The sequence below is a fragment of the Rhinolophus ferrumequinum genome, chromosome 25 (assembly GCF_004115265.2).
Source record: "Rhinolophus ferrumequinum isolate MPI-CBG mRhiFer1 chromosome 25, mRhiFer1_v1.p, whole genome shotgun sequence".
Lineage (NCBI taxonomy): Eukaryota > Metazoa > Chordata > Mammalia > Chiroptera > Rhinolophidae > Rhinolophus > Rhinolophus ferrumequinum.
In genome coordinates, this window is record NC_046308.1 from 15050645 (window position 1) to 15074602 (window position 23958).

Here is a 23958-nt window from a genome sequence, read left to right on the forward strand (position 1 = left end):
CCCGCCTCTTCGGAATGCTGCAAGCTGCCAAACCAGATTCTTAAATATGCTGGCTCCTGAAATATACAGACAGGGCTGGACTGCAACCCATTCTTAGAAAGGCTTTGCTCAGATCCAACCAAGAGTCATCCACTGATCTCTCTTCCAGCCTATGGGGAAGCTGACATCTACAAAGCTCCTACTATGTGCCAGCCACATCACAAGTGTCGTTTTCAACAGTTTTAACAGCTACTACTGGTTGGATTTACTAGGTGCTGGTGTAACCTGATTGGTGAAGCTGTGAGTGACCCATGGCACAGATGGAGAAACACCTCAGAGATCCTAAATGGCTGTCGTCTGGGATTACCTGGTCGTAAGTGGCAGGGCCAGGTGTGTACCCTGCACAGCCTCCTCGCTTCTCCTCCAGTTCTTTGTGATGAAGCAAATGTACTGCCGTCATTTTCTCTTCATCTGACAATCGGTTCTCACAATGCAAAGCCAACGAACAATAACATTTTTTGTTCACGTGGGATTTGGGCAAGGATTTCAGAACCATCTTAAAATGAGTTTCAAAATATTACATTTGAACAGTATTTGAACCGCACCAAATGGCTTGTTGCTGCAGAATCGGGGGCGGGGGGCGGGTGTGGTATGGGCGAGTCAATGTATATTTCAAAGACTCTAATAAACTTCCTCAGATATGGGGTCTCCAACAGTTCCCTACATCCCCTGTATGGCCCAGGAGAGGCACAGGCTCTTAGAGAATCATCTCTGTCTTCCGCAGACAACATGGGAGGTAAGATGATGGCAATAATAAGTCATAGTTGTTAATATTTATGGAGCCCTATGTGCTAGCCACTGGACTGTGCACTTTGCATAGATCATCTCATTTCAATCTCAGCACAAACTTATGAGTTCGGTTCTATCATTATGCCCAATGGACAGATGAGACCACTGAGGCTCAGACAGGTGAAACAGCCTGCCCAGGGTCATGCAGCTCCTAAGTGGTGGCTCTGGGATTTGAACCCAGGACTGTCTGACTCACAGACCCCACATGCTCACAGTAAGTTTTCCGGGGCATGGAGTCCTTTGAGGGGCCTTTCAGTGAGCGCTGACCTCTTGGGACTGTCACACACATCCCACTGCCTTTTCTTCCGCCTGCCAATCGGTCATTCAATAGCTACATAACATACTGAATCCTTATTCTAGCTAGGCCTGGTGTGATGGCTACAAGGCAGGATCAAACTCGGTCTCCTCCCAAGACCCATGATTGATGTGTGCCCAGGGAGAACAGGTCATGCTGGTCCTGGGGTGAGGTGGAGGGACCCCTCTGATGCTCCAACAGCACCTCAGACTCCAGCCATCCATGTCAAAACTGGCCTGTCTCCTGTTCCAGTCTCTCATTACTAATGTACCAGTGGTACATTAGAACATGTCTGAGCTAGAGAGAGCCTGACGAATTGTCCCCGTCACGTAGATGAGGACACTGGGCCCCAGAACCGAGTGAGACTTGGCCAATGTCACAGAGCAGATCCAGAACCCAAACCAGGTCTCTTCACTCCTCTCTTGGAGCTCTTTCCACAATATCACTGTGATGGTTAATTGTATGTGTCCACTTGACCGGGCCCCAAGGTGCCCGGACATTTGGTCCAGCGTTATTCTGTGAGGGTGTTTCTGGATGAAATGAACATTTGAATCAGTGGACTGAGGAAAGCAGATGGCTCTCCCAGGGTGGGCGGGCCTCATTCAATCCTTTGGAGGCCGGCCTTGAGCAAAAAGGTGGAGTGAGGGAGAATTTACTCTTGACCTGTCTTTAAGCTGGGACATTGGGTCTTCTTCTGCCTTTGGACTTGGATTGGAACTAGAACTTATACCTTGGCTCTCCTGGGTATCCAGCTTGCCGACTGCACGTCTTGGGACTTCTCAGCCTCCGTAACTGTGTGAGCAAACCATGAATCTCTACTTCTCTCTCTGTGTGTCTCTTTGTCTCTCTCGCTGTGTGTGTGTGTGTGTGTGTGTGTGTGTGTGTGTGTGTGTGTATTTCTGTTTCTCTGAGAAGCCCCGACACAGGCAATCACTCTGCAGGCAGCAAGCTTTGAGGGAATTCGAGGCATATTTGCTATCCAGACAGCCTAGCTGCCTTTTCATATGGTAATCCAGAGTTCTGCACCCTGTGGTATACACATAATCATAGTATTCCACGAGGTACTTTTAGGTGGTTCACATAACAACTGTTCTTAAAATGTCAATAGTTATGTAATAATTTTAATGGGAATAGTTAGAAAGATTATAAGTGAACATCAAACCTTGATTGTACATGTATTATCACTTAGGATGAAGCTGAGTAAAATAGTGAGTTGATGTCAGATCCATTTAAAGACAAACAGGCAGCTCTGGGAAAATTCTTGAAGGGAGCCCAAGAAGTGTGGGAGTTTGGGAACATCATTAAGTCAAAAAGAGAGAGACATTAATGGAGGCGATTTTGGATTCTTGGGCATGGCAGTGGGAGGATATTTTCCCTGAGGAGCTTCCGAGAACCTTTTCGGTGGGCAGAATAATGCCCCCCCAAATGTCTACATCCTGAGTCTCAGAACCTGTAAATCGGTTCCCTTCCATGCAAAAGGAACTCTGCGGAGGGATTAAGCTTAGGGTTTTGAGATGGAGAAGTTACCCTGGGTTGTCCAGTGGGCCCAATGTCCTCAGCAGGGTCCTTATAAGAGCAAGGCAGGAAGTCAGTGCGAGAGGAGATGTGACAACGGAAGCAAAGGTGACAGTGATACAACGGCTGGCTTTGAAGACAGAAGGAGGTCATGAGCCAAGGAATGTGGGCAGCCTCTAGAGACTGAAAAAGGCCAGGAAAGGATTTTCCTCTCGGGCGTCCCGAAGGAACTCAGCCCGGGAGACACCTTGCTTTTAGCCCAGTGAGACCTATTTTGGACTTCCAAGCCTCAGAACTGTAAGACAGTAAATGTGTGCTGTTTTAAGCCATCAAGTTGGTGGTGATTTGTTACAACAGCCAGGGGAAACTAATACTCCCTTCAACACCTCTAAGGGGCCATTTAGGCACACTGAGGCCCCCTGGGGGCCCTCCACGCTGCCTGGCAGTGCCTCTGCCATCCTTCTTCCAGTAACAAGGAGAACGCCTACAACCAATTGCTACCACTGTGTGTTGAGTATCTCATGTTAACTAGACTGAAGGAAAGCCTTGTAGCATCGAGGCAGGTGAGAGCACCACCTGTCCTCCATTTGCCCGTCCACACTGACTCCTGCCCTTCTCCACTCTGCTCTCTGTTGGGGGGGGGTGGTCTGCATGGACCCCATCTGTCTTGGGGCGGGGGGTGGGGAGTCTGCATGGACCACAACAACAGGCTCCGTGGTTCTCTGGCTTCCGCTCAAGTTTGGCCAGCAGGAGGCACTGGCAGGAAATGGGAAGGTGGGTAGAGAATGGTCAGGGCATTCCTTCCCCCGGCACCCCTCTCTCTGTGGGGCCACCCGGCTTGGCAGAGCCCCTTTACTGAAGACCAGAGTTCCTGCAGGTGGCCCTCCCCACACAGCTCCTTTCTCCAGGTTCCTGTCACTGCTCTTGCCCTTGGCTTTTTCAGGACCAGAGGCGGTAACAGCTCCCTTCCGTGACTAACCTTGAGTGCTGCACCCCCCGTGCGAGTTCCCCACACCACGCACCCACCATTATTAAACTCTCACCTGCTGCCCACTTTGAGTGAGTCATTATTTCCTGCCAGGCACCCAACTGATACAGCACGAAGCAAACGTGACACAGACAAGTTAAGTCACGTATTCAATGTCAAGAACAGGCAGTGGGAGAGGCAGCTCTGGGGCCCATGTCTGTCCCAAAACCCACGGCCAGAGGTTGCCAGCATGGAGCCAGAGGAAAGACTGTATTTATTTCTCTTCCTCTTGAATTCATTGCCAACAGTTAACGATGGGGAGCTTTGGAATACAAACCCAGAGTTATTGCTTCTCTCGAAAGATTAAATGGAACAGCGTGGTTCTAAGTGCTTGTATGTTAACTCATTGAATCCTCCCAATAACCCCAGGAAGTTATTATTGGCATGACCTCAATTTTCAATATGGGGAAACTGAGGCACAGAGAGTCAATGGCCTGTCTGAGGTTACTCAGCTAACAAGTGGAGGAGCTGGGATCCGACCTAGCTGGTCAGTTGACACCGATACACTGAGCCTTCAGATGTGGCGTCGGTTCCCCACGTGCCTCCGTCTTCAACAAACATTCCTTCGGTCACGTGCCTGGCTCCCAAGGACATTTGGGTTTGCAACTCCTTCCTTTTGCGGGCTCTTCTCTATCTCTAGCTGAAGAAACCCGAAGTCCTCCCATTGGGCTTGGCTCATTCCCGAGAGTGATCTTCACCCCAGAGCAGGCCCGGCCACCCAGAGGGGGAATTTGTCATCCTCTCCAATGCAGCTCACGCTGAAAAATGCTCTCCTTACAGCTCAGTTGCACAGCATCGGTGCCTCCCTGACCCATATTTCTACAGCGACGTTGTGGATTTCTGATTGCATCCAGCGCCTGGCTGGAGCCGGTGGGAGCCCACGGCTCACATCCCCAGGCCCAAGAACACACAGAGCCCTTGTTTTCCTGGCCCCCACCCTGCCCCACTCATGTTGGACCCTTGCCTCTGCTTGCCTGAATGGGGCCTCTAACTTTGTCCTTCCTTGGGCACCGTCCCGATCAGCCCGCCAATGGGGAAAACAAGCCACGAAGAGGCACTTTCTAAAACGTCTCTGAAATCAAAGCTGGCTGCACCTCATTCTCCTAGCCTGTCGCCTTCGGAATGGGCAGTTCTGCTGGATTTTGTTTCTTCTCTCTCTCCTCTCTGCTCTTCCTCCGGTTTCTGCCTCTGAGCATCCCGGGGGAGGAGAGTTCGGCTAAATGCCCTCATTGTGAGGGTAACTGGAGCGTCCCAGACGCCTTGAGATGGGTCCAGGAGGGCAGTGACGCCTGTGAAAGGGGATCGATGGCTCTCTTATCGCAGAGCAGCTCTCCTGTCTGGCCCGTGTGGGCAGGGGGAGTGTGGGGAGAGAATGAAGGGAACTACTAGAAAGAACTGCTTAGATCTCAGGGGAGGCCAATGCAATTTCTAGAAGAAAAGATGAAAAGTGTTATCTGGCCAAAGAGAGCAATTAAATTGGCCATTAGCCTATGGAGTAGGTTTTCATCTCCAAAATTCCCAGAGATTAGAGAGGGAACTGGATTAGTCCCAGGGAAAGCGTCAATGGAGTTCCCAGTCTGCAGTTGTCACTAAATATTTATGTGGTACCTTTGTGTGCAAGGCATTCTGGGAAATGCCTGGGAGGCCCACTTGGCTGGGGGTGGGGGGCTACCTGGCAGAATGAGGCCCAGATTCTAAACTGGATTTTGATTCTAACTGGCTATGTCCCTTGGCAAATCCCTTTCCCTCTGAGCATCAGTTTTCCCAGATCTAAACTGAGAGGGTGGGTCCAAATGATCTTAGCTCACCCGTCTCGGATCAAGAAATCCTAACGAAAAGAGTGCTATAGATGAATGGTGGCAATGATAGCACAGTACGAGTGTACGCTGAACTGTACACTTAAAAATGGTTAAGACAACACATTTTATGTTATGTGTATCTTACCAAGATAAAAAAAAATTGGAAAACAGGTAAAAAAAATTTTTTTTAAATTCTTTTTAAGAATGGATTTATTATCTCTTATGTGGATAACACTGTACAAAGACAGTGGCAGACAAATATGACAGCTCCTGCCTTAAAGGAAGCATTTCATCTCAGGGAGAAGAGAATTTCTTGTTTTAATTCCAAGGGTCTGTAAACTATACCCAGAGGGCTAAATCCCAGATCTGGCTGACTATGTTTGTAAATAACATAAATAAAGTTTTGTTGGAGGGTAAAAGGAAGGGAGGGAAGGAGGAAGACAGAAGGAAAGAAACCAACTCTATGTGGCAGTGTCTGGCATTTACTGCTTGTTATCTACCCTATGTGCACCCCCTTCCCTCTTCTTAGCTAACAGAGACCCCCGTCTTTGGAAGGGGGCAGCGATTTGCTAATTCCCAGGGAATGTGTTATGACTGGTCCAAACCAGTGGTCTCAATTGGTGGCCATTTTGCCCCCCAGGGGACATGTGGCAATGTGTGGAGACATTTTGGTTGTCACAATTTGGGGGTACGTGTTCCTGGCACTAGATGTTGTTCAGCATCCTCCAATACCCAGGGCAGCCCCCACCACAAAGAATGGTCTGGTCCAAAATGTCAGTAGTGCAAGGCTGAAAAACTTTGTTGTAGAGCAGGGGTGTCCAAACTGCGGCCCGCGGGCCAACTGCGGTCCGCAATCCATTGTTAATTGGCCCGCAGCAAATTCCAAAAATATATTTGGTTTACTTAAATAAACCCGGTGAGGCAATACGTACTTCACCTCGAGTGAGTGGCCCGGCTGTTGTGTGTATTTCACTGCATACGGCCCTTGGTAAAAAAACGTTGAAAAAAGTTTGGACACCCCTGTTCTAGAGGGAATAAGCAGAGAGTAAACAAAATAAGCAAGTCAATTGCATGGTAAAGTAGAAGGTGGTAAGAGCTATGTAGAGAACCACACAGTAGGTTGGGGGTATGCCAGGCACGAAGATGGAGATGGAGAGAAGAGGCTGGATTTACTGACGAGCTTATGTGGGGTCGGAGAGAAAGAGAGGAGTGAAGGATGTCTCCCAGGCTTTTGGCAAAAGCATCTGGAAGGATTAATGAACAGCTCTACCCGAAGGTCTTCACATCCATTCTTAACTCTCTCTCCTCTGCTAATCCCTCCTCCATTCTCTACGCAGCAGCCAGGGCAATCTTTAAATAGAAATTTGGTACCTCCATTTTCCTTCTTGAACCTCCCAGGGCGTCCAAATGCCTGCTGGGTACCCACCCATGACCTCACCCCTCCAGGTCCCTTCGCCCCCCACCTGATTCACCTCCTCAAACACACCAGGTTCTCACCTCTCGTCCTTCAGGAACACTGTCTCCCCTGCCACCCACTCTTCACGCCCGCCTGATTCGGCTGCTCGGGAAGGACGTGGTCCTGATGCCATCACCAGGAAACCGTCCTGGAACCCTCCTCTGGCTGAGGGGCCTCCCCTGGGCTTTCACAGAGCCCTGCCTTTCCTCCATCAAAGCGCTGATCTGCTGATTTGTCATTTTTTGCCTCCTCCACTGGGCGGTGAGATTGGGCATCAGAAGAGTCTTACTCACCCCGGACCCATTGTCCAGGTTTGCCTAGGACTGAGGGGTTCCCAGGATGCTTAGCCGTTCAGTGCTAAAACTGGGAAAATCCCGTGAAAACCAAAACCAGTCAGTCACCCTGTCTTCCCAATGCTTAGCAAAGTTTAGTCCAAGGTAAGCTCAATTCATGTTTGTTGAACGAATAGCGAGTAGAAGATTTACAAACATTTCTTAAACGGATGGATGGACGATGTTCATCATCAAGGAGTTAATGATCCAAAACTATGAGCTAGACTTCTGGAAGCCGCTGGAACATTTCAACCCTAGTCCCTCCAGACGTGCGCTCCAACGACCTATCAAAATCATGGTGTTTCTGCTCTCTGGTGAGGGCCTGCTTTCAAGAGCAGGGAGCAGGCCCACCTTCTGTCTGCACAGAAAGGGGGCTCAGGGCCATGGGAGAACAACCGTGGCGGTGAGTTCAACGACCTACTTTTCCTGGACCCAGAGGCCAGCCCACCCTGGGCCTGGCACTCAGCTGCCCCTCTCTGGGAGGCCCATGTCCTCCCTGTTATCTGACCCTCCATCGAGTACATCTTATCTCCCCAGCTTTCGGTAGCCTGCAAAACTAGAAACTGCTTCTCGCGTTTTATTTTTCTCTTTTTTTTTTTTTTTTCTTATTTTCTTTTTTATTTTCTTCTAGGGCAATCAACTCTCCATCTTGATCACATTCTGGAAAAAAAGGGGCTAATTGTGTTCTCTGGCCAGGGGGGGTCTCTGTGCCAAGACAAAAGCTGCTTAGGTTGTTTTTGCACATGTAAATTTGGATCCCTGGGGGCTTACAGGACAGAGGGGCACAGCCCACACCCGAAGACAACTGCTGCATTAGAAATAGAGAGTAATTGGGCTTAAGGCAGGATGGCTGAGAGTGTTCTCTGTGCATCAAGCCGAAGTGATGCATCCAGGTGGGGTCCCGTAGAGCTAAAGTATCTGGGGAGGAATAGGATCATTGAATGGGACCCATATGCAAAAGAAAACACAAAACAGAGATGTACCCTTTGACGAATTATCGCACAATAAACCCCCACATGTAATCATCTTCCAGGGCGAGAAAGAGAACATGGCCAGCTCCCTCAAACTCCATCTGTGCTCCTTCCCCACCCAAGGTCACTAGCATCCTAACTATTCTGGCCATTTCTTTCTTGTTTTTCTTTATAATGTTTCCATCTAAGCATACATGCATTCCTACGCACTCCAGTTTAGCTTCGATGGCACGCTTTTTTGTAATTAACATTATCTAGCTTATGTGTTTTGTGTCTGGCTTTTTTCTCGGCATTATTTTTGCACGGTCTATCCTTCTGTGGCATGTAGCTGTAGTTGGTTCATTTTTTACTACCGTGTACTATTCCATGGCATGACAGAACCTCATGTCACTTGTCTGTTCTATCAGAATGGACATTTGGCAGTCAGCTGCCTCACCTCAGAGTTTTTTACTATTATGATGATTATAAATATAAAAAACAACAACATATCTTCATTGCTGTTGAATGTATATCTCAAAATGGCATAGTAGATTAGAGGCTAGATCGTGCTGCTTTAGTAAATGCTGCCAGGTAGTTTTCCAAAGCAGTGGTATTAATTCACACTCCCACCAGCAGTGTATGAGGGTTCTAGGCCTCCTTTTAAATTTCAGTTAATAACTACAACTTTGTGCTGGATGCATGTGGCAGCTTTGGAGTGTCGCTTAGGAAGGGATTGAAAGGATCCCTGACCCCCTTGAAGAGACAGAGTGGTGGAGAAGACACAGGTTATTTAAATCATCACACAGCACTGTGCTCACAAACTCTAAAGGAAGGACATGGTGTTTGGAGAGCTCATGGCAGGGAAAATCTGACCTGGTCCAGGAGAGCCCCAGAAGACTCTCAGAAGTAATGTTCTCCCCAAGGCCAGAAGGAGAAGCTGCAATTAACCAGGTGAAGATAGACAGGGAAGTGTGCCAGGCAGATGGCACAGCATGTGCAAAGGCCCTGAGGTGGAAGGGAGCAAGGTGAGTTTAAGGAGCCGGGAGTAAAAAGGCCCAGAGAAGTCAAGAAAGCATCCTGAGGTGACACAGCAAGTTAGTAGCAGAGCTGGGTCTAGACTCCATTGCTAATGGTTTCTTGGCACCCATGGGTTTATGTGAACGCAACTGATTCCCTTAGGAGGTAGGGCCCCCAACAAGAGGCAGGCCTAGCTGTGTGACCTCAGCAGATCCCTTCATCACTGAGTCTTGGTTTCCTCATCTGTAAAAAAGAGGACAGTGGGAGTAAAGCCATGAGCCTCAGGGCTGCCACGGGTAGAAACGGGGGCTGTGCTTGGAAAGGGCCTGGCACACACAGAGTGAGTGCTGAGTCCACATGAGGAGAATGGTCATCTATCTCCCTCTCCCCAGGCTGCTGGGGGGGGGGTTACAGGAGCTAGGCTTCCCTGAGGACCTACTATGTGCCTGACAGCTCCTCAGCAGGCAGGAGTTACGAGGATCCCCATGTTGCAGATGAGAGAACTGAGGCTCAGAGAGGTGAAGTGACTTGCCCTCAGTCACACAGCAGAAGAGTGGGAGAGCCAGCATGGAACCCTCCCTCACCTGGAGGGACGGCGGCTGAATTACCTTCTCAGCCTCTGCAGAGGAAGATTTATCCCAGGAAATCAATAGTGTGAAGCAGGAAATCAGAGAGAACATTAATAATCTCAGGCAGCAAAACGAACTGCTTTGAAGCCGCCGTTCTTGCTGAATCCCATCCTTGGAGAGTGTTACAAATGGTGCAGCTCAGAGTGAAAAGGTCCACCCATGGCCATCCGAGGAGATGTTGAAAACAGAAAGCACATGATCCAGGTTTCAAGAACAATGCGCTGGTGTGTCTTCTGAGGTCATCCACAAAACAAGTTCTCTACGGTTCAGACAGAACAGGCTCCATGTCCCTCAGGCTGGAGGGACCCGGTCTTATAACACTGGTTATAAGACCACTGACACGTTTGCTTGGTCCGTTCTGTGTTTTAAAATTGCCTGAATTGGTGGCCAACATTTACAACTGGGTGAATTTTGCATAAAACCAAGGAATTCTTTAGGGAAAAAACGTTTGAGAGATATGACTACCCTGGGCTAGCATTCTCACGGGGTGGGGGTGGAGGGCAATGGCTGGGGCCTGGAGCGGGTATCCCGCAGCCCCCCCGCCCCCATAAACAAGGCACTTGGTCTCTGGTTCACTACTGTTCCTCCGCTCTGTCTCCCTCCTAGGGGACCCATCTACCCATGGAGGCATTTTAGCTGGTGAAGTAACCCATGAGACGTGGGGCTTGTTCGGGGATGGCAGCTTTTAGCAAGCAAAATTGGAGGGGAAGTGACAGGTCCAAGGCTTACGGAGGTCAGTGACATGTCCAGGCTGATTCTTCTGGTCATGGGTGTCTCCCATTGCCCTGAAAACTTGCAAAGCCCCGGCCTGGCCTATATTATCACCATGCCAATCGGAATCATCACTGTAGTAGCAGCCGTAATAACAGGTAGCACTTACTGAGTATACTGCACGCTGGCGTCGGTGCTAAGGACCCTGCATGCCTGAGCTCATTGCACCCTGGTAACCACCCACTGAGACGAGGACTAGATGGCCTGCCGATCAGTCATTACCGTCTGACCAGCATTCACTTCCTCATCTTTGGTTATCTGGGTCCTGATTTTCCTTGGAGAACCCATCCCTCTCCCACTATTGGTCTTTGTGACTCAGGAAGCAGCAAAGAGTGATGCAGCCCACATGAAGCACCAGGGTTGGTCACATGACCTCAATCCGGCCAACCAGTACAGCCCATTTCCCTGGCTATGGTGATTGGTTCCAGGAGGCCCCAGGTCTCAATTCTCAATCCCAGGACTTGCTGGAACTGAGCTTACAGCTGGCATAATGTCTAAGCATGGAGCTGCGGATGGGTGGGCATTTGTGCGCAGAAGAAGAGAGCCAGAGACAGCCTGAGAAGGAAGCCCATACAAAGAAAATGAGACTCACGGGGTGATCTCTTCATAAAGCACATAAATGTTGAATCACCATGTTGTATACCTGAAACTAATATAATACTTTATGTCAATTGTAATTGAAAAATAAATTGTCTAAAGTAAAAATGGACAAAGAAAAAGAAAAGGAGGGTCAAAAATCTTGGTGGGAGGGAGAAAGCTGTGGCTTTGGCAAGCCCCTGGATCCAGCCAAGCCTGAAGCTAGTTGCTAGTTCCATGAACCAATATATTCCCTTCTGTGCCTGAGAATAAGAGTGTAATGATATTGAAGTTGGATTTTCTTTCTCTAACAACCAAAAGAATCCCGATGAATAAAAGTACTATCACTATTTCCATTTTACATGAGTAATCGGAGGCTAAGGGGATTGAAGTAAATTTCTCAAGGCCACACAGCTGTGAATTGGTAGCACTTGGATTTGAGCGAGATTTACCCGAAACTAAAGCAGTGAGGTCAGAAAGTGTGGTCTCCTACAGGGCTAACCCTCTTTCTCTAGGAGCTAAGAATTGGGGATTGTAAAAACAGCATATGTTCAGAGGTGCTGGTACATTGTGGTGTGTTGGGGAGACCAGGAAGGGAGGCGGGGCGGGGGGGCTGCATCGAGATTAGATATATAATTATTATTTAAATCAGTTCAGATGCCATACGGAGAAAAATCAAAGCTTTCTGCGGTATTTCCCCAGTGCCACATTTTAATTGTGTCTTATCAAACACGGCTAACATTTGTTTTTTCAAAAAAACCTCCTTTAATTAAAAAAAAAATCTTTAATAAAAGTTAAAATAGCCCACAGGCTATCCGGTGACAATGGAAGGAAGACAGGGGCATTTCAGCAACTTAAAGCAGATTAAAAAACTAATCTGTTGACTCTTTTTCCAAAGCTCACCTCTCCCTTGGAAGCCTGGGTGCTTTGCATAATGATGCTGAGATCCTGAATTTGCTAATGCCCACTCAGTCCCCTCTTTGCTGGGATTTCAATGGGCTCCCACCTCACACGTGGGCGAGGAGTCTTCTTGTTGCTCTGGCCAGGGTTTAATTGAATCATTTCACTCCCTGTACTTAAAATGTTTACAAGGTTTCCTGCTGCTGGAAGTAAAGAGCAGAACACTTATGGGGCCCACAAAGCACGGAGAACTGTCCCCTTTCATGGTGTACCAGCTCCTCCCCACGCCAAAGCTCTCGGGTCCATGTCCTTGGTCCTTGCCACTCTCACCTCAGGACCTTTGCATGTGCTCTTTCCTCTATCTCTCCATCTCTCTTCGCCTGGTTAATCCTACTCACCCTTCAGCTTCCGGCTCATTTCTCCTTTTCTTGGGGAAGCCTTCTTTTTAAAGGCTTTAATTTGTGAACCCCCAGTGTCAGATACTTTCCTTCCTGGCAGTTACTTTGAGTTGTAATTACATGACGCATCTCAGAGTCCTCTCTGAGCTCCCATGTGATATAGGAGCTAATATCCTGAGCCAGAGGCTAAACACAGACAGAAGGTGCTGTGGTCTCCAGCAGCAGCTTTAGCTCGTGTCCTCACTTTACAGACGAGAACACTAAGGCCGAAGACGGAGACGCTGGCTGTTGTTAAGGGGCCAGCATCTGAACCCTTTGTCGGATTCCAAAGAACGTTCATTTCTTGAGTGCCTGCCATGCGCCAGATACTCTTCTAGGTGCAAAAAGATGTCCCTTACTCAACACTGTGAAAAATGAAGAGTTCCACACAAGTGAATTTTCCAGATGCCTGAGGCATCATAACAGCAACACTCGGTTAACCATGGGATCAAAATATTTTATACACGACATTATTCTTTGCCTTCTGCCCTGCCTCCTGAATGGGGTTTAACTGTTTCTTAGGGCCATCACAGAAGCCAGCAACATTTTTGCTGCTCTATGACACAGCACATTGTACTACAATAGTCCCCCCTTATATTGTGTGTGGTTATTTTATGTTTCTTCTTATAGTATATCCCTAAGTTTTGCAAACTCTTTAAGTAAAGACTAGAAGGAAGGAAGGAATAGAGCCAAGTGAGGTAGGTGTCGGAGCCATGAAGTACAAGTACTGCAAAATGTCATTCAGGAAATAGGGGAGATTCAAGTCATAAATTCCTATTGTAAAATCTTCACACCTGACTTAACGGGATGCATATTTTCCTATGCAGACCAGTGTCCTCTCAGTTTCTTAAGTCAAAACTAAGTGTTCCTCTTGCCCATATATTTTTGCTTGTTAGTGTACTTCTTGAGCTGTTTTCATATTATTTCTTTCCTTTCTGTGAAATGGTTTTTTAAAAGAACTTGGGGACCACCAGGTTGTAAAGATGTATGTTTTTACCTGACAGTTATACCACAGGTAGACTGTCCAGTTAAGTTGAGCAGAGTGAATCGATAGCTTGTATTTGTTTTTAAAATTAAAGTAATCCTGGATAAGAGTTGCCTTTTTTTTTTTAAGAGTTAGTCGTTGACCATTAGTTTGATACCATCTCTATTTTGGGTGACCTGTTTCACCAGGTCTGTTACTCTCCATGACTAACTGTGTAAGTGCTTATAATGGAATAAATTGCTTTTCTACATAAAAAGAAAAAAAAGCCCCCCTTATCCGCGGTTTCACTCTCCATGATTTGAAAAGTCAACTGCAGTCCAAAACTATTAAATGGAAAATTCCAGAAATAAACAATTCACAGGTTTTAAATTGTGCACCCTTATGAGTAACGTGGTGAAATCCCTTGCCATCCTGATCTGTCCTGCCTGGGATGTCAACCATCCTTTTGCCAGCGTATCCGCACTGTGTATGCTTCCCGCCTGTTAGTCCCTTAGTGGCTGTCTGGGTTACCAGGTCGACTGTCGCGGTATTGTAGTGCTTGTGTTCAAGTAACCCTTACTTTACTTAATAATGTTCCCAACATGCAAGAGTAGTGATGCTGGCAATTGGGACATGCCAAAGAGAGGTCATAAAGGGCTTCCTTTAAGTGATGGGGTGAAAATTCTTGACTTAATAAGAAAAAAAAAAATCTTATGCTGAGGTTACTTAGATCTATGTTAAGAATGAAACTTCTACCCATGAAATTGCCTAATTTATAAGTTAAACTTTATCAGAGTTATGTGTGTATATGCAGAAACAGTATATAGGGTTTGGTACTATCTTCGGTGTCAGGCATCCCCTGAGAGTCTGGGAATGTATCCTCCACGGATGGGGGCGAGGGGTTACTGCCCATTAGCCTATAGTTGGTTACATTGTTCTATAAAACAATGAGATGAGCATATACTACTGACCTGGGGGGTCCTTTGACCCCTATATTAGACCCGCCCCCCACTCTGATTCTTTCATTTTCATGCTTATTTTTATAATCTCTTCATTTGTACCCTTGTTCTCATGCTGTCAGCTATTGATTGCTTCCAGCTGCTGTCACTGTCCTTTCTCTAGCATCCTACGCACTTCTAACTCACTCCTTCTATAGGCTACAAGGCTGGGGAATCAGGTCACAGGGCTTATCAGAATGGTGTGCAAAGTAAGAGTAAACAGGCTCTGAGTGAAGAAAGATTAGCTGTTTTCTGATATGGACACTGTGGCAATTCAATGGGACGACTTTCTTCTCCTGCTTTATAAGTACGAGTTTCCAGGACAAATGGCCTGCAATTATGGTGAGACACTTAAAAGCTTTGTGAAAAGGAAAGCTAGTCTGATGGTTCCACACTCTGCATTTCCTCTTTGTCCCACAAGGTAGGCATTCAAACTGCAAAGAGCCCAGGCCACAGACTTGTGAGTGGACATTCTGTGGGGGAGAAATCAGGGCCATCTCAGCAAAGTGGGGCTCACCTTGGGGACAACACAAGAGAGGGTGGAACATGAGTGATCTGCCATCTCCAGAAACTTCCACGTGGTTCATCACGGTACGTGTCGGGTGGCCCCAGCTCCCTGGAGGTTCAGGGACTTCCTGTGAATCTGCAAAGCCAGAGCCTGATGGGTATCGCCCTGGTGACCCAGACCCACCTGAGTCCTCTGCTGTCCACTGTCCTAGAGGCCCCCCGCCGCTCAGTCCTCCTGCCCACGCAGACTGCGGCCCTGACAGACCCACGTCACCATCACTAGGCCTGCGCGGATGGACCCTGGCTTGGCTTTGTTACTTCCACTTTAATAAACTAGAGGGAGAGGAATGGAAACCTTCCACCGAGGGGTTCCTGAGATAGCTCCTTCTTCCATCTGGGAAAGACAGTGGTGACATGGCAGGGACGGGAGGCAGGAGGGAGGAGGGGCTGAGCACGCAGGGACTGAAAGCCCAGCTCTGCCACTTACTGGCTATGTGACCCTGGACGAGTGCACTAACCTCTCTGAGCCTCAGTGTGCTCACCTATAAAGCGCAGACGGAGGTTCCTTAACACATAAGGACACAGACAGAGAATGGAAGTGAAGCTCTGATTACAATGCCTGGCATCGTGAACACCCTACACACAGAAGCCATGAGGATGGAGATTTCCTTCATTATCATCACCAGAAGGGTCAGCAGATCAGGGTCCCGCAGGACCCCCTTGGAGCAGGGGCCAACATATATTAAGTCTTTGGGGGCTACTCCCATTAGAAAAGAAAGTGGGACCGTAAAAGACCAGATTGGAAAAGTCCTTAGTCAGCACATATAACTTTTCTCCCATTCTACAGATGGGAAAACTGAGGCCTCAGAAAGGGAAGAGACTTGCTCAAGACCACTAAGTCAGTCAATAGGGGGCAGAGTGGAGACCCGGCTGTCTTTCCTTCCCATTCAGGGGCTCTTCTCTTCACCCTGCACTTGTAGGACAATGCAGAGAATTTAAAGGAAACAGTAAATGTAACATCTGGGAACTAAGCTAGAAACTTGAATATCGAGATGTGGTCAGGCCCTCCTGTCTGTGACTCCAGGACTCCCACTTCTGCGACAAGATTCATTCCTGCCTACCTAACCTCCAGGTGAGTTAAGGGAGAAATGTCAAATGTATGGAGTCGAGGAAGGGAGAGGCACACGGCTGTCCTCCCAGATTTCCAGGTATTAAGACCACAGCCACCTACTTCCCACTGGCTGGGTGGCGCTGGGACATCTCTTCCCTTCTCTGGGTCTCCATCTCCTCATCTAAGAATTCTCCCAGCTCATAGTCTTTGGAGTTGCTGCCTCTTTCCTGACCCTCTGATGCCTCACCCGTGGATGGATGTCAGCCCCACCTGTCACCTGATCCAGTGATTCACCCAAGTATGTTGAATTCTTGCCTTATGCCTCTTGGCCAAGGCCCAGGACCCCAGGTGGGCTTTTTTGCTGAGAGGTCAGCAAACTTCTTCTGTAAAGGGCCAGATAGCAAATATTTTAGTGTTTGCTGGCCACGTGGTATCCGGGCACAGCTACTCAACTGCAGTTGTAGTTGGAAAGCAGCCCTCGAGGATATGTAAACGACGGGTGTGGCTGTGTCCCAATAAAACTTTACTTACAAAATAAGGGAGGGGTCAGATTTGGCCTGTGGGCCACCATTTGTTAAGCCCTATTCTAACTCGTTCCCAGCTGGGTGTGACATCTCCTCGGGCCACCTAACCAACTTTCCCTGCTTTGCAAGGGACTCGCCCAGTTTTAGCATGAAATCCTGGGTCCTAGAAAACCTCTCAGTTTCCGACAAAGAAGGGTGGTTGGTTGACCTGTCTGGGATCCCTGGCCTGTTTTCTCCCATCTCAGCATTGCTCTGGCTGTGACATTTAACTGTCTCTCCTCTGTAAGGAGGAGGAGGAGGAGGAGGAAGAGGAGGAAGAATCAGAGGAAGAAGGGCTACTGTTTATTGTGGCATCTCAGTGCCAGGCACTGCGAAGGGCTCTGCCAACACGATCTCCTTTGATCCTCTCGGTGGGGCTGGGTAGGGGCTGAGGTGACCAGAGACACTCCCAGGGGAGGGTCAAGGCTGGGCTGGAGCCCAATCTAATCTGCCTCCAGAACCGGGTTCCCCTGCTTCCTCTCCTTGAGGACAGAATTGGGGTCTCTCATCTGTGTCTTCAGTGCCCGGCACAGAATAAGACACAGAAGATTCTGAGCGAACACGGAATGTCAGCAGCTACTGACACCTGATGCATGAATCCATGAATGAAAGAACGAATGAAGGAGCAAACGCCCCCCACCACGCCAATCCAACTAGACACTTCCCACTTCTGTGACAAGATTCATTCCTGCCTACTTGACCTCCAGGCGAGACAAGGGAGGAATGTTGAATGTGTGCTAGGATGTCGGTACGTCCAGCATGCCGGCTGGCTTTGGGAGGCAATATGGTCTCTAATATCCGGTGATCTGGGTGGAAAGCCCAGGGGTGCCCTTTTGGGTTGTGTGACTGCACAAACCGATTCACCTCTCTGAGCCTCATAGATGATAACAGAAGATCATAACAGAACCTACCTCATAGCATTGTTGTAATAGATTACACACACACACACACACACACACACACACACACACATACCATGGTGGGGGGTGCCAAAAAATGCACACAAGTGGACACTTTGGTCAGCGTTACTCAAGCAGTAGTTCGCCATCATCAGAAGTGTCTGGACACTGATGGGAACCACTTTGAGCACCTCTTGTCATTGCAGAAGTCAAACGTGACTTGGATTCATCTTTTGTTATCTGTATATATTGAGTATGACAATTTTAATAGTTTTTTTTTCCTGTCTTAAAATGTGTGTACATTTCTTTTGGCACTCTCTGTGTGTGTATATCTAGGGAGAGGCGGGGTGGGGGTGGGAAGAGAGAGATAGAGAGACTGAGCACCTCACACATGGGGTGTGGTATCTGGCAAACACTATCTATTATTACCATCATCATCATCATTATTATTATTATTATTACTGCTCATGTCGGAATGAGCAGAAAGCAAGGTAGAAACAGGCTGTCTGTGGTGAGAAGTACAGGTGTCCCCACCATACACTTCTGAATGGGTGCCAGGGGTCAAAGGCAGGAGGAAACACAGAGTGCCGGTAACTGCGCTGGTTAGCCATCACCACAATCACGGTGCGTCACGAACAACCGCCCAACCCCAGTGACAGGCAGGAAGAGGCATTTATTTAGTCACCCTGTTTGTGGCCAGCTGGCGCGTGGCTGAGCTAGGCTCTTCACTGATGTTTGGGCTCAGGGTGGCTGGACATGTGTTCATTTGGGGGCCACGCTCAGGGGGGCAGTAGCTACTTTGTGGGAGCTCTTCTCCCAGCCGTGGCAGAAACACACAAGGCCCCCTGAGGCCTAAGCTTTAAACGGACACACGGTCATTTCCACCTCATCCTTATGGTCCAAGCTGGTCACATGGCCAAGCCCTAAGTGAAGGAGCAGCAACAGAAATCCTGTCAGCCCCTTGAGTGGGCAGAACAGTGAAGTCGTGTGGCTGAGGACACGGGGAGGAAGGAGGAATTGGGGCCAGGAATGCGTGTACCCTAATAACCAAACACCAGCCAAACCTGGCAGTGGGGCCTCACACTGCCCTGCCCTCCTCCCCAGCTCTTGCCTCATCAGCTCTTGGTCAAAATCTGGAAGAGACCCTTGGCAGTAACATGCGTAGTCCCTGGGGACCCCATTCCTTGCTTCCCGACATCTGGACCTGCTCCGGGGAGCCATTCATCTTAGGCAATTTCTTTCCTCACTTGATTTGTTTATTTAAGGAAAACAAGTTGCTCCTAATTACAAACTGCTGTCGAGATGTTCGGTGCATCCTAGGCTGCTGATTTTCAGACCTTCTGCCGAAAAGGATACCTGCGCTCCTAACATCTGTGAATGTATTCAGCAACTGTCCTAAAGTGCTGGCTTCTGGCGAGAGAGACTTGGGCTGTGATGGGGGCCGAGGCAACTGGGGGCGGAGGGAACACACAGGCTTCGGGGCTAAGACATGTGGAAAAACGAACATGCAACATCCCGACACGCTGCTCAGAGCCGGCACCGATCGCTGAATCTACACTCGGAAGACACGCAGCCCGAGCACAGTTCAGACCTGAAGAGCAGGCAGAAGCGTAGTTTCAAAGGTTCAGAGATGTTTTCTGTCTGGAAGCTCTCAGCTGCATTTACACACACACACACACAAACACACACACACACACACTCACCCCTTTACACCCCTGGGGATACTAAGGTACACCCGTAATGTACACCCACAGAGATGCACATGGTAGAAACACACACATACACACGACACACGCACAAATGTAGCACGGCCCCACAGACAGGCACACACACTCAGAAACACACCATGTACACCCAGAGACTTGCAAGAAAACGCAGTGGAACTCTCCAGGTACACACACTCAGAAACTCACTCATACACAGGTGACATGCACGAAAGTTACACCGCGACATCCCCAAACACACATTCAGAGACACTCACATGCACACGGAGAGACACTCAAATGTACACTGCAACCAACACCCCGAGACACCAATACTAGGAAACACACACACGCACAGAGATACAACCAAGCACGCGATGCTACCCCCAGGCACACACACTCCGAAACACAGGTGCACAAAAAGTTTACACGGCAACACACACAGGTGCACACCCACAGAAGCACGTGAATACAGTGATGCAATCAAATGTGCCCGCTGACACTCCCAGACACAGATGCCCAGAAAGTCACACATGTATTCGGATACTCACAGGGGCTACGCCACGACAAACAGATGCATACACACACACACACACACACACACACACAGACAGTCAGCGTGCAGTGCCATGCACACATGTGCATACAGACGCACACGAAGTACACTGAAAGCCATGTAGGTAGACACGCCTGTGAGTGCACGCCACAAGTTCACGCTCACGTGTGTGAGCACACACACAGACATGTGCACACAGCACAGACAGCCAGCAAAGCAGGCACCAGGCAGACCTGCACGGCTTCTCACACGCAGGGGTCCCTGCGCGGACCCTCACGGCACACGTGTGCAGCGGTGCAGCCATACAACCTGCCTGGTCACCGAGCTACATCCCACTCACACACACACAACTGCTCAACACTCACGAGGGCACACGCATCCCCACACTCGCACGGACTCATTCAGGCATGCATTCTCTTGCGGGAGGGCACGCGTACGCATACTCATAAATCCATGCACCTGGAGCTCACAAGTACACACTCCGACGGACACTATTCTTATGTGTGCATACGCATTTAAGGTTTTCATGTCAGTCATACTCACAGGAGCACATGTGCCCAAACCTGCATGGGAATACACACATTTACACACATGCACCTCTATACACATCCACCTCCTACTCCACCAAGAAAGCAAACTGTTCATTGTCTCAGTCGAGCCCACAGACTGAGCTAGCACACGGCAGAGCAGCTCCTGCCCCAGTTCCCGCTGCGCGCCCATTAATTTACTTTATGTCAGCTGAGATGAGGTCTGCCTTTCCCACGGCGGTTTCAGCATGGACCCTGGGGATCCCTAGCTAGGGGAGGGCCACAGATGTCCCAAACCTTAGAACCACTCCGAAAGTAGTAACACTGGTCAACCTACTGCCTTCCTCCACAATCTCAGCAACAGCCCCCTCCCGGCCGCGTCGCCCCGCTGCCCACACACACAAGGCATTTCCCCAGCATGGCTGTTCCTGCAGGGAACAGCGGCCTTGCCTGCTCCAACAGCCTCAGCAGACCCAGAGCCTGACACCCAGACACACTGAACTTCTCTGTCCTGGTCCCCGCACAGCTGCAAAGTTGAAGCCCTGGAGACAGCTTACCTCCACCTCCTGTTGTCATGGTGACACAGCAGCTGGATGCCTCCAATGCTCCCAGACCACTGGAGGCTCCCCACTAGGAGCTGCTGATCCAGCAGGGCTTTTATGAGGCAACAGCGAGGGGGTGGGGACTGCAGGTGCCAGGTGATTGGAGAGAACAAGGGCCCTGCTCCCACCCCCACCCCCCACCAAGGATCACCTGGTGCTCAAACAGCAGCCAGATGCCCATGCATAAGACCCCCAAATGGACAGTCTTGCTGCTGTGTCTACAGAGCTCCAGACTCCACTATCTACACGTAGCGCTTTCTGTGCACCATCTCAGTTAGTCCTCCCAAGAGCCTTCTGAAGTGGGAAGAACGAACTCCCTATGTTACAGCAGAGGTACGGAGGTTTGGGGGGTGATGTGACTCAGAGGGACTCAGGTTTGGGGGGGTCAGACTCAGGTGGGGCTGAGTCCCAGGCCTCCTAAACACCAAATCACATCGCCTCCTAGGATTTTGAAAAATCTCATCTGTAACAGTTGCTCAGGGCCATGGAGTGTCTGAGCTGGGACCTCTGGGGATACACGAAATCTCTTCATTTTACAGAAGGAGCAACCGGGGCCCAGAGAGGTCTAGTGATTTGCCCAAAGTCACACAGCAAATTGAAGGCAGACTTGAAGCTCACCCTCCTGACCCAGAGCTGGGGCTTCCCCAGGACATCAAGAACCAGTCTCTGACACCCTAGAGGAATCCCCAGGGTTTCACCAGCCTAGGGAAGCAGCTTCCAACCTGGTCCCAGGTCAGAATCCCAAGCAAGAACAGGCAGTCCTGACTCCCACCTTATGCTTCAAGTCCTGTCCCAGAACTACACAGCGATGCTATCCTCAGGGGCAGCTGCCCAGCCCAAGCAGGCGATTACAGGGCCAAGCGAACGGTCCCACCTTCAGCTCATGGCCAGAAGCACCTCCACCACCTGCCTCGCTGCCCAACCAGTCCATCAAGACATCCCCAGCCCTAGGCTGGAACCCCAGTGAGGAAGCACAATGCCATCTAGAGGGCTGTGACCACCGGGGTGGCTTCGAAATGATCCTTGGAGACAACGTGGCCTCTCTGAATTATGCTCTTCATTAGTGGGAAAAATAATCCGGCCAAACTCATGAGCCATGTGCTGGGCTCCTCAGAGCCTCTAGGGGCCTGGATGTGGGGCGACCACCCACATCCTCGGAGCTGCATGAGAATGCCAGGCGCCCCTTTCCGACCTTCCATTGCAGTCCCTTTTTCTGCAAAAAGTTTGCACCTCCCTAAGCTCCAATCTAAACGGTCTCGTTGAACAGCCCAGGAAACTTCTCCCAAATCGTTTGCTCATCTAAGGGGCTGCGAGGAACCAGAGGTGATGCCCACCTCTCCTGGTATCTCTGCCAGGGAGCTGAGTCCTCTCCTGGGAGGACACGCGGGGCTGCTGCAAGGGCTTGAATGGAGGCGATCTGGCTGAATGGGTACCCCGCTCCCAGTTCTCTCTCCCTCTCCTTGCACACACACACACACCCCAGAATAGACATAAGCAAGCCTGCAAAGCACCAGACACAAAGCCCATCTTCCCGGCAGCCCTGGATGATGTCTCCAAATAACGGGGAGCCTCATTCACCAGAGTATCACCGCCAACAAACACCTCGTAAAGCCAACTTGAAAATATGACCAGCTCCCTCTCCCTCAGAACTCTGAACTGGCCAAGGAGGTGGTGATTCATGAACCAAATTAAAGGGGCCCGCTGCCTTCCCCTTGGCAGAGCTCAGCCTGCGAAGCCCTTGAGTGCCTGCCTTTGGGGTCCCAGCGGGGTGCCGGGAGAAAGGACACCTGGATGAGCCAGGATGTCCCACTCTCTACCAGAGAAAGTTTGTCATTCACCCAGAGCTGGTAAATGTCACCACTCTGGGTGCTTTACTTACCTGGCTGTGCATTGAACCCCCAACCTTGCGGAGAAGCGGCTGGAACTGGAAGCCGGAATGGGGGGCAGGAATCATTTTGCAGTAGCTCGGCGCCCCATTCCCTTATGGAACCCTCTTACCCAATGCAGGCCTCTCAGCCTTACCTGAGGGGGTCTCAGCCACTTGCAAACTCTGCCAGTGGAGCCCGGCAGAAGCCCGGGGTCTCTTTCTGCGACTCCTGCGTCCCGCTTGGCGTGCCCGCTCTGTGGGCGCCTTCCCAGATGCCAGCTGCTGCAGTGGCATCAAGGAAAGCCGAATATGGATTTGCTTTCTCTCCACCAAGGCTCCTCCGGCCGGGCCCGGGGGCTATTTCTCCGGGTCTGGTGCAAGGGGCTTCCTCCGTGCCTCCAGCGGGAAAGTGGAAGTGTGCGTCCTGGATTGCAGTAGCGGCGACAGCGGTGGCCGGGAACGAGGAGGCGGTGGCGACGCCAGCCGGCGAGCCGGCGAGGCGGGCGGAGGCAAGAGGAAGTGAAAGCCGGGCTCCTGCGAGCCTGGCGCTCGGGCGGGCGGACTGGCGGGCGGGCGGCACTGCGGGGACCCCGCGCCACCGCGAGGCCCCGCGCACACACCCGCCCCGGGGATGCCCGGGCCCGGTGCGCACCCGGCGCGGGGCGCGGGCTGCGGCGGGGCGCGAGCTCGGGCCGCCTCGCCTCTCGCTCGCTGCCTAGCTCCTCGCTTTCCCGGACTTCACGTCTCCAGCCCCAGCTCCCCGCGCCGCTGCCGCCGCCGCCGCCGCCGCCGCCGCTGCCAGCAGCGCCTCATCCCGGCGCGCTCCTCGCACGGAGCCACAGCACTGCCTACCGCTTAACTCCTTGCATGCCACCTGGCCCTCCCGCAGCCTCCCGGGGAGCTTGGCAGACCTGCTGCCAGGCCTGCTGCGGAACTTGGGCAGGGGCCTCAGCCTCCTACCCTCAGTTGCCTCGTCTGGAAAATGGGCTCAAGAGACCCACGTCCTAGGATCGTTTGGAGAATTAACTGAGACGTTTATGCCAAATGCCAGGCTGTCCGACATTGAGTAAGCACTCAATAAATGGCAGAGTATTCCTTGCTGTTGCTGTTGTGCAAGAGGCTTAACAAA

At 50.3% G+C, this 23958-nt stretch overlaps 1 protein-coding gene across 2 annotated transcripts in view; it reads right to left on the bottom strand.

The window, feature by feature from the left end:
- WSCD2 (WSC domain containing 2) overlaps positions 1–23448 on the bottom strand; it is a 103080-nt gene extending 79632 nt beyond the window's left edge. The window contains exon 1 of one of the 2 annotated variants that reach the window (XM_033097482.1): positions 22985–23448. The gene's annotated coding sequence lies outside the window, so the exon portion shown is untranslated. Of the gene's footprint in view, positions 1–20917; positions 21055–22984 lie in introns of those variants that run through there. The other variant, XM_033097483.1, reaches the window with a different exon arrangement.
- Between the last annotated feature and the right edge of the window lie 510 nt (positions 23449–23958).